The sequence below is a fragment of the Dermochelys coriacea genome, chromosome 8 (assembly GCF_009764565.3).
Source record: "Dermochelys coriacea isolate rDerCor1 chromosome 8, rDerCor1.pri.v4, whole genome shotgun sequence".
In the NCBI taxonomy this organism is placed as follows: Eukaryota; Metazoa; Chordata; order Testudines; family Dermochelyidae; genus Dermochelys; species Dermochelys coriacea.
In genome coordinates this window covers 36,228,032-36,237,601 of record NC_050075.1, presented here as the reverse complement: position 1 = coordinate 36,237,601, position 9,570 = coordinate 36,228,032, and the positions used below count along the sequence as shown (strand labels likewise).

Sequence of the window (9,570 nt, the reverse complement as noted above, 5' to 3'; positions counted from 1 at the left end):
GAGAAAAAGACAAACGGACACAGGGCCTGATTCTCTGTGCCAGCGCTTGGGGCAGGAGATAGAGTATGTGAGGAAAGCAGCCTCAGGGCTGCTCTAATTTACACTCTGATTCCCATGGCAGCTTATGAGCCTGGGAAGCAGAGAATGAACAGAATGGAGTGCACTCTGACCACTTTTCTGCCATGCTCCCAATTCTCCTCCTACATCAGGGGCTCTGCTGAGGACCAGCTGAGGAGATTAGGTGGCGGCACATTGAGCAGAGACGGTACAGGGGGAGCTTGCACTGCCACTGTACCCATTTTATGGGTAAATAGAGAACTTAAACCCTCGCACATTTCAGCAGCATTCCATTCATTTTAAATAAGATCCTCTCTGTTCCTACTCTCCCCACCCCCAAGACCATCAAGTCCCTGCTTTTATTTCCTTACAGTAGGTCTCTACAGCCATTTGGCTCAATCTATCACCAGCACCTCTTTGCCTCTGTTTAGGAGAAACACCTTTCTGATCTCCAGCTGTGAAATAAGTAGGCAAGAGCTCTGAGCTTGAAGACTGCTCATAAAGCTCTTTCTTTGGAGGAATTGGCACTGTTTTGGCTAGCGGTCTGCCAGAGTAAAGTCCAGCACACTAAACCAGACAACACAGAGCAATTAATCAGGGCAAGCTTGGCATCTTTCTCAGTTCATGCGATCAATAATTCTGCAAAACAAGAGGTTTCTTTCGTGGCTCTTTGCCTTCGCTGTTTAAAATTCAATAGGTCACTTTCTAACCAGGCAGAAAAGAAGCAGCATTGGAACAAATGAGCCCTTCCTCCCCTCTGTGGTGCTAGTGTGTATGGAGGGAATTATCCAGTTTGAACTTGGCACACAAACCTCTGAGCTGTGGTGGAAGGACACCAAAAGGCTTGCAGTATATGTCAGCTGCTTCTTTGCCTTGCTAACTTGATGCTTTCCTTGGCAGAGATGCAGCATATATTCGAACCTCCCTTTTCAGCCTGAACTGAATGAATTCAAAACAAATCAGTTGCTTGGTGAATTTCACCTGTTTGTGGTCCATCAGCAAACAGGTTGCAACTTTCTCATTATTGCAAACTGTTTCACAATCTTTCCTGAGTTTCTTTTACCCTCTGGCTTGCTGTTGGAGCTTTGTTCTGATTGGTCACAGAAGTCACATCTGGTTTCATTTCTGAGTGTAATTTTTTTGCAAATGCTGGTGAAAGGTGAATCTGCAACTTGCTTTCCATCAGTTCTCAAGTAAGAGAGTGTAAAATGTACTTTGTGTGAGCATCTGTACTAATAAAGTCCTCAGCGTGAATGTGCACAGAATGGAAACATTTAAGGGACAACACAGCTGACATGAACTTGTTTAAATATAGGAGTAGATATTTGTGGACTCTTTTTGTATAGCTCTATTTCTAACTAAAAGAGGGAGCCCATTTCCTGGGGCTTTACCCAGCCACCTTAACCTCTTCAATTTTTTTTTTTTTTATCAGAGACTACTCAGTGAATTTAGCAAGTTTTGTCCTTGTCTTTAGTTCCACTCCTTTCCCCTTCACCCCAAGATCAAGGGCAGAGGCATATATTTCACAGTACATTTATTTCCTTCACTAACCCTTTGTTAAATTGTCCTTCTGCTTAGATAATTTCACCAATCCCATTCCTTAAAAGTACATACAACCCCCTGGTCACTGGAAGCTATGCATCCACCCTCTGTGCCAATCCACAAAGATATGCACTTGTCCACAGCTACAGAGCCTTGGCTATAGTTACGCATGCTCTAGAGACTCTTGTTCGATCCCTGGTGTGTCATCCAAAAGGACAGCCATCACAGACAAACAGGGCGGGCTTTCTTGAGGGATAAGGAAAGTGAATCAGGAAAAATATGGGCCCCCTTTCCTTGTGGGCTCAGAGCCAGTGCTATGGGTGTGAGTCTACATATGCTGCTAACCTCCACCTCCTTCCTCTCCTTCTTTAAACCCATTAGGGGCCATGATAAGGAAAACATTGGATTTTGTTTTTCATATATCTTTAAAAATTAGTTTAAACTAATCCAACTCTTATGATTACTGCATGACGCCACTATAGGGCAGAGTTAAGGTTTTTAGGGTGCCTTACATGCATTTACTGCCTTAACAGATTTGGATTTTTTTTCCAGAGTAACCTGAACTCTGAATTTCCTGGGTTGGCAGTTGTTGGTTTGGGATCATTACAACATCCCTCCAATGTTATTTTACCCTGTCACAGGCTGCCTGGACCTTTAAGGCAAGCTTGGCTCAGCCTTGCCTGTGAGCAGACAGCTATCCCCCAGCTGAGTGTGTGGGTAACTGGATTATAATGAGTGAGCCCAGCTATGGGGGAAATCAGAGAGATGACTGCTTAAACAGAGCTGTGAACTCAGTCTAAGGAAGCAGACCCAGGAAAGGGGAGCGAGAGAAGGTTCCCTGTCTGGGAGGGGCCTGGGGAAGTCCAGCTGAAGAGACCCAAAGGGGGCAGGTCAGGTTCCTGTTGGGTAGGGTGACCAGATGTCCCCATTTTATAGAGACAGTTCTGATTTTGGGGGCTCTTTCTTTTATAGGCACTTATTACCACCCACCCCATCCCGATTTTTTACACTTGCTATCTGGTCACCCTACTGTTGGGGAGTGGGGTGGAGGCTTGTAAGGAGCTGGAAGTTCCCTGAGAGAAGCAGCCAGAGTCCCCTTGGAGGGAGGCAGTAGGGAAAACCTACTGGGAGGAAACAGCATAGGAGAAGCTCTGCAGGGGCTGAGAATAGGGGTTGAGGAGCAGAGAATGTCAATGGAATTATTAGGTTAGAGATTTATTTGGACCTTTGGTCACCCCAGAAGGGGACTGAACTTTCCAGTGACCTGGCTGGAGGCCAGAAGACTCGGACAGAACCAGGCCATTGAAGAGCCACGAAGTATCCACTGGGGGAGCTAGAGGTGAAGTCCCCTGCAACATTGCACCCTCCCAGAAGGGGGTGCTATCATGGTAAGAGCAACTGCTTACATACCCCTAAGGAGGAGTTGAGAATACAGATCAGTAACTTATCCATTTTTTGTCTGGGAATTTAATCCAACTCCCCTGTAGTGGGGTAATAAGACTTCAAAGGACTTGCTCCCTGTCATCCCAAGATCTTTTCTTACTCAGTCTCCTCCATGACTCCGCTCTATTCAACACGAACTTCCCTGTTCTATTTGTTTTCTGCACACCTATTAGCCAACATGAAATGGCACTTTCCGTTTATTGACCCAGTCGGCTCAAAGACCCAAATTGCTCACAATGTGTTTGCTTTGTTCCTTGTAATTTTCTGCAGCTCCTGCCTGGCCATCAGCAAGCTTGGAGATCTTCCTTTGAGTCTTGTCTAGATCAGTTTGACATGCTACAGGACAAACAAAAGGAGCCGAAACACACCAGAAAGAATGGAAGGGGATTAGAAAAGAGCAATGAGAATGACTAGGGGGATGGAGGGAAGATGGCTTAAAAGAACTACAGCTGGTGGTTGGACAAGAAAGGGTAGTGATGGCCACAGGTGGCTATTTCAAGGGTGTCAGCAGCAGCCTGGAAGGAGAGGAATAGTTTAGGGTTATTCAAAGGGAGCTAACTAGGGAGGGTGGGATGCAGCAGAGCAATGGGAAAACACTGGCTTACTAATAATCAGAGTAACTCTTCATCCAGTGAGTCTCTGTTGGTAGAACAGTCTCCTAAGGGAGGTGACAGAACACCTTCACCTGAAACATTGAAAACCAGGCTAGACAAAGCGCTAAGAAATATGCCAGCGGGACTGATCCTGCCCTGGCTGAGTCAATGGAACGCTTCCACTTCTAACAGCTCCGAGTCAGACCACCTCAGTGCCACGAACAAGCTAGAGAAGTTCCACTGGGTGGTCACCCTTTGTTTCTCTCTGATCCCACAAGTTCTCCCTCCCCCCTGCCACTCACTGTAATGGCTCATCACTAGGGTCTCTAATCTTTGAGACTAACCTGTTTTCTGCTAATACAGCAGATTATGCATGGCTGTATTTCCCCCGTCTGCCATGGCAGACATTACAAAAGAACCCCTAAAGTTAAATAAGCAAGCCCTTCCCCCTCATTAAATCATGCAGCCTGTCTACTTACATTAGGCTTTCTGAGGCATACCCTCATTAGATCCAGGCTCTGTTTATGCCACTCAAGCATCGTCCATACTAGCTGTTCTGTATGCGGGGACACTGGGGCATTTTCAGCCAGGATGCAGACAAAAGAAGAAGACTGCAGAGCCTTGGTTGCTAATGGAGTGATTCAGTGTGAATAATTAGAGAGGCTTTTGTAGCTAATTGGATCTGAACTGTACTAGATATCCAGTGCAGGAGAACGGTTTGACCCACCCTGCCCTCCCCAAGATGGCCAAACAGGCCTTAAAATAAACCATATCCTGCTATCCCCATATTCACCTCCCTTCTGTTTATAGTCTTCATTCTCCTCCCTCACCGTGGCTCAGATCCTATAAGGACCTGCTGTGGCTGCTAAATTAACCTTGTGACACTCTGTCATCTTCCACAGGTGAACTGTGTCTGCTTGACACCTGGCTTGACTGTGGGGGTTTCCTGGCTCTCTAGAGTTTCCCCTGTGTGGAGCACAGTGCCCTTCCAAGCTGCAGCCACCAGCTGCAGACTTTTCTCTTGTGACAAGTTGCTGTTTACTTTCAGGTCTCTTTTTGTATAAGCAGGGAAATGAACTATTCGTAGGGGCAGGTTGTGCTTCACCACATGCATCCCAGGGAGGGCTGAGATCAGCGGAGGCACCTGCTGGCAGGTCCTCGATATATAATCATGGCCCAGGTGGGAGGCAAGGCTGTATATGCAAGGCATGCTCGGAGGAGGGCTCTTGACTCTGGATCTCACTCCTTCCAGTGGTCTGATCAGAACTAGGGTTTGCCATCATCTCTGCTATAAGGCTCAGAGCAGCCAGCCAAGGCTTTGGCTAGTCTAATGTGGTCTATTCCTTCTTCTTCCCTTTTCTGTTTATATTAATCTTTCACCCAAAGGCTGGGCACTTGACATTCTTAAAATAAAATGTACACGATGGGCAAATTCCCTAGTCACTGGAGTCTGTGTAGCTATGAGGACCCTGACCCTCACACGCTATCCAATGGCATTTCCACTCGGTGGCCAGTAGTAGTTTTGTTACTGGCATACATGACTCTCGCCACTGTGTACAATTGAATATCATTGAATGACACAGAATCAGTAGCCTCCAGGTGCAGGAGAGCTCCCATCCACTGGACATCTCCTGCCACCCCCCCACCACAAAAAAAAAAAAAACCAGATGTAAACAGCTGTATGTGCTCTCTGCTTGGGATGGTGCTGCCAGAGATGGCAGCTGCTAGGACAAGTAGGAAGGAAACGTCAGGAAGAAGGACATGCAGTCACCTGACTTTAGGAAAGGCAAAAATAGACCATCCTGCTAGAAAGTAGGACAAGCCTACCCAGAATAGGACATCTGGTCACCACAGCGGGAGCAGCACCTGAGTATCTCTGAGACAGCTCTCTGTACACACAGCTATCTCTTGGGGTGGGAAGCAGTGACGGGAAATGAGTTGGAGAAAAAGCAGCGTGAGGCTTTAATGGTAAAATGTTGTCGTGCTTTTCACGTTTACAGGAGTGTTGATGTCTCTGATGCGAATTTTACATCTGCTGCTGGCCAGCAAATTGTCTGTCGGGCAGAAGTGATTTCCTATGCCCTGCATGCAGTCTGTTGTGCAGAGCAGCAGCTCGATTCAGCCCAATCCCCTTTGCACACCTCAGTGTGGTCTGTTCCCTCTCGGCCAATCTTCATCACATGATAAAGATCCTGGACCCTAGGATAAATGTTGTCTAATGGTTAGTTGTGGCAGAGCTAGGCTTAGAGCCCAGCTCTGCCACAGAATCACTGTGAGACCTAGGGCAAGTCACTTAACCACTCTGTGCCTCAGTGTCCCCATCAGTAAAATGCAGGTGATAGTACTTCATTGCCTCGGGGGAGTGAGTAAGACTGAGATTAATGTTTGTAAAGTGTTTTAAGGCTCTTTTGATACAATGGACCAGATCCTGAGCTGGTGTAAATCAGTCCAGCTTCACTGTAGTCTGTGGAGCTACATTGAGTGAAACCAGCTGAAGAGCTGATTTCAAAGTACAAAATGTGTGAATGAGTGATGGGGACTTAGCGCTGCATTCATGTTCAGAGGCATTGCAGTGAACCAGCCGTGGGTTGTACCTTCTTTAATACACTTGTAAAGTAGCCAGGAGGTTTTATTTAAGACAAACTACCATAGCCACCAGAAGAGCTCAACTAGGATTTGAATCTGGGATCTTTCATCTCCTTAGCATGAATTTTTACCATTGCACTGGCAAAACACTTGCTAGCTTGTGCTTTGCTTTTCTGTAACTTAGGCCAGCAGGATTCTCTCCAGAACTCCCACAATTGTAGCAAGAGTTAATCTGGCTCCTCTTACACCCAAGTGCCCCATGACACTCAGTGCTCATCTTGTGTGTTCTTTTTTTCAAAGGCAAGTGTAAATCAAATCTCTGGTATTAACTCAGTATTGCAAAAAACACCCTAATTTTCAACACTACTGCAAGGGCTTGTCTGCTATCTGAACCTACAGCAACATACCCCTGACAGGGGTATGAACTAATTTAATTTTTTTCTCTCCTGTGAAATGGTGGAATTAATTATGAATTAAAACTATGAACTATGAATTAAATATCAGGCAGCATGAGGAATACTATTATCTATTGTGGAATGTACAGCACATCCACAACCTGCCTCTTACTCCAAGCCCTCTGAAGAACACACACAATCCATGCTGTACAGTACACTACAGTGGGATGGTTAAATGGCTAATGCGGTGTGACTCTAAAAGTAATACCTTAGGATAGGTCTTCATGCATCTTGCATTACAGTGTTACTCTAAACCTACTTAATTATGGGATTCCAGAATGTCCTATATTACAGTGTAGCATTAGCTGACTTTGTGTCTATACACTTTAGAATATGGCACAATGTGACAGTAAGCAAGGCGAGACTCGAGAGCCAATATTCCATCAGGAGGAAAGTTGTATTGCTCAGAGCAGCCAGCTGTTTTCAATGGCTAGTGCTTAATCTGAATGTCCCCATATCTTTCACCACATGGGTGTATTTTTAGGGGACTAGATGTGCCAGGTGTCTCACTGACAGAGCATCTTGCCGAGTGCCTCTCAAAGAGTCGGATGAGGATAAGGGATAGCTAGTTGGGACTCAGCTTAGGGAAAATTGAGAAGATGCCTACAGGGTGTGGAAGCAATGACAGATTACACGAGTTGAGGCTCTGACCTATAAAGTGACTGCACTCAAGCACAAGACTGGACAGGGACCAGAATTTCCATTCCCCAGGAAATTCCCACCATTTAAAACAAAAATGTTGTTCAGAACCAGAACAAAAAGCTAAAATTTCAAAGTTTCCCATGAAATGAAAATTCCAAAAAATCTTTTGATTTGGGACCACTGAAATGTGTTTCGAAATTGTGTCTTTGATTTTTCTTTGGACTTCAATATGACATTCAAATACTAAATAGAATATTATACAACTTATTAACTAATGGAAATGTTAAATGTATATCTGATAGAAGAGTCAAAACAATCTTTATCCAAAAGAAACACTACAACTTTTCCAACACAAAAATGTGGTTGAAATTGACATGTTCCTTCAAAACTTTTCAATTAAGCTGCATTTTTGGAGGGAAAGCTGTTCTGTCAAAAAGTTTTCAACCAGCTCTAGTTGACAGCAGCTGATGATCTGCCCCTATACATCACATGCCTGATTTAAGGGTTTATGTCCCCATTTGTTATGCTGGTTCTCAACTAAGGCTCTTGTTGGATCCTCACGTGCTGCTGGAGCACTTCTCTTGGCAAGACAGTCTTGGCTATTTCCTATGGATACAAGGGGCTCAGCACACTCACCCACACCTTTGTTACTCAGAGGTGAACTACATTGGGTACACTTTAAGACCACTTGTAAAGTGCAGCCAGCACAGAATGTCTATAAATAATGTTTCACAGAGGGTATGTAGCGTGCCTCCTCTCAGGTAGATCCCAGGCAAACTCCCTCTGTTAGCCTCTCTGCTGTTTGCTGCAGACTAGGAACCGAATGGCTCGGCAGCAGTTCTGCAGAAAAGGACCTAGGAGTTACAGTGGACGAGAAGCTGGATATGAGTTAGTGTGCCCTTGTTGCCAAGAAGGCCAATGGCATTTTGGGATGTATAAGTAGGGGCTTTGCCAGTAGATTGAGGGACATGATTGTTCCCCTCTAGTTGACATTGGTGAGACCTCATCTGGAGTACTGTGTCCAGTTTTGGACCCCACACTACAAGAAGGATGTGGAAAAATTGGAAAGAGTCCAGCAGAGAGCAACAAAAATGATTAGGGGATTGGAACACATGGCTTATGAGGAGAGGCTGAGGGAACTGGATTGTTTAGTCCGCAGAAGAGAAGAATGAGGGGGGGATTTGATAGGTGCTTTCAACTACCTGAAAGGGGGTTCCGAAGAGGATGGATCTAGACTGTTCTCAGTGGTAGCAGATGACAGAACAAGGAGTAATGGTCTCAAGTTGAAGTGGGCGAGGTTAAGTTGGATATTAGGAAAAATTTTCACTAGGAGGGTGGTGAAACACTGGAATGCGTTACCTAGGGAGGTGGTGGAATCTCCTTCCTTAGGAGTTTTTAAGGTCAGGCTTGACAAAGCCCTGGCTGGGATGATTTAGTTGGGGATTGCTCCTGCTTTGAGCAGGGGGTTGGACTAGATGACTTCCTGAGGTCCCTTCCAACCCTGATATTCTATGTAGCTTTTACGGTCTGGTTTTCTATGTACTGCACCTTTAAATTTCTTAGGATTGGTGCAGCTTGTTCCAAATCTCTCTCTCACACACACACACACACACACACACACACACCCCCTCTCTTGTGAAGACTTGACCTTGATTCTGTCTTGTTTTAGATCTCATCCTCATTGCTGGAATTCTTGTTAAGATTTTCCCTGCACAAGGAGTAACTTTACTCTTTTGGTCTGGGTAGAGATACAGCCCTGGTAATATGGAAAAGCTTGTGGCACCCAAAGCTCAGCATTGCAACCAGATTTTAAAAGGCACAGCGTGTTCAGCTAAAGGTTCCTGCACCCTGTTTAATATTGCAGAAACAAGAGAATAGAACAGTGAGCAGTTTGCCAGGCATTGGCCTGGGGCAGGAAACACAGGAAGAAATGTGCAGGTCCTCCAAATTCAGGAACTTGAAAGTTTTCCACAGAGCTCTGTGGAAAACTCATCTTCCATGTCACTGCAGAGAAGTCTTCACAGACTTCACCAGTAAGCCCTGGGCTGCTGGCCTGATCTGCAGAAAGCTGTCTCCAGCAGCAGCATGGGTGTCAACTCCTATAGCTGTTGCTTCATTCACCTTAATGAGGTGTTAACATCTGGGACTCCTTGGTGGCTGTTTGGTGCAACACTGCAATGGGCAGTTTTAAAACACTGGGCCAACTCTGGAGCTCCTGACATAGGCAAGTAGTTCCACTGATTTCACGGTGA

General features: G+C 45.5%; 1 long non-coding RNA gene across 1 annotated transcript; it reads left to right on the top strand.

The window, feature by feature from the left end:
• Positions 1 to 2,371: 2,371 nt before the first annotated feature.
• On the top strand, positions 2,372 to 9,317 carry LOC122461287. The gene is made up of 3 exons (XR_006283179.1): positions 2,372 to 2,489; positions 2,840 to 2,987; positions 9,183 to 9,317. It is a non-coding gene; the product is annotated as an uncharacterized LOC122461287 (long non-coding RNA).
• Positions 9,318 to 9,570: the final 253 nt, after the last annotated feature.